The sequence below is a fragment of the Crotalus tigris genome, unplaced genomic scaffold (genome assembly GCF_016545835.1).
Source record: "Crotalus tigris isolate CLP2741 ecotype Arizona unplaced genomic scaffold, ASM1654583v1 scf7180000019068.10715455, whole genome shotgun sequence".
Lineage (NCBI taxonomy): Eukaryota > Metazoa > Chordata > Lepidosauria > Squamata > Viperidae > Crotalus > Crotalus tigris.
The window spans coordinates 164,768-167,724 of NW_024097358.1; positions in this window are offsets into that span (position 1 = coordinate 164,768).

The window sequence follows — 2,957 nt, forward strand, 5'->3', positions numbered from 1 at the left end:
CAAGAAGCTTCTTCAGTTCTGGCTTCAGTTCAGTCAGAACGGAAGAAGCTTCTTGGATGAGAAGTGAAACGTCTTCAAGGCAAAAACAAACTCCAGTTGCCTCTTGAAAAGAGCACCCATGGGACATCCACTCTACTGTTTCCTTGTTCTTCGCTTGGCTGTTTGTATGAATCTAGTCAGATGATCCTTTGAGATAATCCCTGGGTAGAAGGCATGGAAGGACATGGAGCTTTTCCACGGAAAGCGCAGATGTTCCAAGGTGAATCCAGTGCAGGGTGCTTCAGACCAACTTGCATATATTTTTTTCCTTTCTGCCTCTGGGCTGTTTAAATATGACAGGCAGTCCTGTTGATCAACTAGACTAGTGGTGGCGAACCTATGGCATGGGTGTCAGAGGCGGCACTCAGAGTCCTCTCTGTGGGCACGCACACCATCGCCCCAGTTCTAGGCCTTCAGCTGGGTTTTATAAAACCTTTTCGCTTTAAGCCTCCGCTGCTGTGTACAAAAAAAAAAAAAGATTCAATCAATCAGTCAATTTCAACTTCTCGCGGGAAAAAAAAAGATCTTGCAAAGTTGGAATTGATTGATTGAACTTTTTAGTCCCACCCAGTCTGTCGTTACCACCACAGCCATGCCCACCCAATGGACCACGCCCACCTGGTACCCGACGATGCATAAGTGGGTTTTGGGTTGCAGTTTGGGCACTCGGTCTCTAAAAGGTTCGCCATCACTGAACTAGACTGAGAAATCCTTCTGTTGAGAATGATTAGAACCATAATACCTAACCTGCTACTTTCAAGATGTGTTAACTGCCACAATTCTCAGGCTAAGGATAGTGGACTTATGACAAGGCTTTGAGTACATTGACTTAGCTATAATTCCCATTTAGTACAGTAGGGTTTATGGCATGCAGTAATGATGTTGGTTCTCTAACTGTCTTCGTCATATTCACGATGTGCAGGGAAAGGAGAAATATTGTTACAGAAAAGGGCGGTTTGTGTGAAACTCCAAACTTTCTTCTAAATGAAAAATAGGTTGAAGGCTCTTGCATTGCTTTGCAGCCTGGCAGTTGCTTTCTGCACACATACCGAGATTCACACAGATATGAAACTTTAGAAGTTCAACTCAGGTTGGCAGGAAGCTTTTTCTGTTCATTATAATGCTAGTTTCTGTGTTGTGCTCCCCCCCCCTACATACATCTATGTTAAAGAGGCCAGGGCCATCAAAAATTCAGCTCACAATTGCTCCAGGAGGGAACAGGGGCCAAAAAAGAAATATTGCAGCCAAATTTATAGGGTAGACATTGTAAAAGTTAGAAAGGAGACAAAGGAAGGAAGGAAGGAAGGAAGGAAGGAAGGAAGGAAGGAAGGAAGGAAGGAAGGAAGGAAGGAAGGAAGGAAAGAAGGAAGGAAGATCCTATTTGGACTTTATGTGTTCATTCTGCCTGCCACAAATTCCTTGGGGCAAAAACTGCAAATCCAATGCCAAAAGAATACTTGCTAGAATTCTTTCATCTCTGAACAACTTCATGTGTTCAGCAGGATCCTGAGCATTATTCACTTATCTTTTTTAAGGGACAGTTTTTGACCTGGGTAGTGGCTTCTTCAGATAATCTGACTACAGCTCCATACACATTAGCTCCTGTGTGCACAAACACAGAGAGACAAACACACACACACAAACACATATACAACTGTAATAAAGGAGTGATGAAATTCGATGGGTTTTGGAGTAAACAAGTTACGTGGAAGCAGATCCAGATGGGAAATGAGAAAATAACAGGTCTTCGCCATTACTGCACTTTACTTTTTGTAAACTTGGGTTCTGGCAAACGTCCATCCCTCTAAACTGGAGGCTCAACACTGGAAGATTTCCATGAGTGTGTGATCATGTTGCAACCGTAAAACTTTTTTGTATGGAAGGGATGAAGCAGAAATACTTTATCTTTTCCATGCAACGAGAGTTTGGGGAAATGCAGGGGAAACAGTGGTGGTGGGGGGGAAATGAAGCACAGTTGATTCATTTGCACCCTCAACACAATATGGACAGAGCGATAGGGCAGGAGATTTCAAATTGTGGTCCCTTGGTTTTTTTTCTTCCTTACGCCAAAATGCTTCATTAACAAAATTGATCATGGCAGATGCTGAAGGGTAGCTGCTTCACCCAGGTCACCTCTACTTTTAGGTGCTTGTTTTGGGCTATCGTGCACTTCCTAAGGGTCAAGGAACAAAGGTGCAGTAATAGTAATAGTAGTAAAGTTGGAAGGGACCTTGGAGGTCATCTAGTCCAACCCCCTGCTCAGGCAGGAAACCCTACACCATTTCGGACAAATGGCTGTCCAGTCTCTTCTTAAAAACTTCCAGTGTTGGAGCATTTATTGCTTCTGGAGGCAGGCTGTTCCACTGATTAATTGTTCTCACTGTCAGGAAGTTTCTCCTTAGTTCTAGGTTGCTTCTCTCCGTGATTAGTTTCCACCCGTTGCTTCTTGTCCTGCCTTCAGGTGCTTTGGAAAATAGCTTAATTCCCTCTTCTTTATGGCAGCCCCTGAGATATTGGAATACTGCTATCATGTCCCCCCTTGTCAGGAGAGGCTTTCAATTTAAAAGTCTAAAGTTTACAGTGGATGTCTAGTTTAATGAGCAGAAGGACTAGGAGGGACATGATAGCAGTGTTCCAATTTCTCAGCGGTTGCCACAAAGAAGAGGGAGTCAAGCTATTCTCCAAAGCACCTGAAGGCAGGACAAGAAGCAACGGATGGAAACTGATCAAGGAGAGAAGCAACCTAGAGCTAAGGAGAAACTTCCTGACAGTTAGGACAATAAACCTGTGGGACAACCTGCCTCCAGAAGTTGCCGAATGCTCCAACCCTGGAAGTTGTTAAGAAGAGACTGGAAAACCATTGTCTGAAATGGTATAAGGTTTCCTGCCTGAGCAGGGGGTTGGACTAGATGACCTCC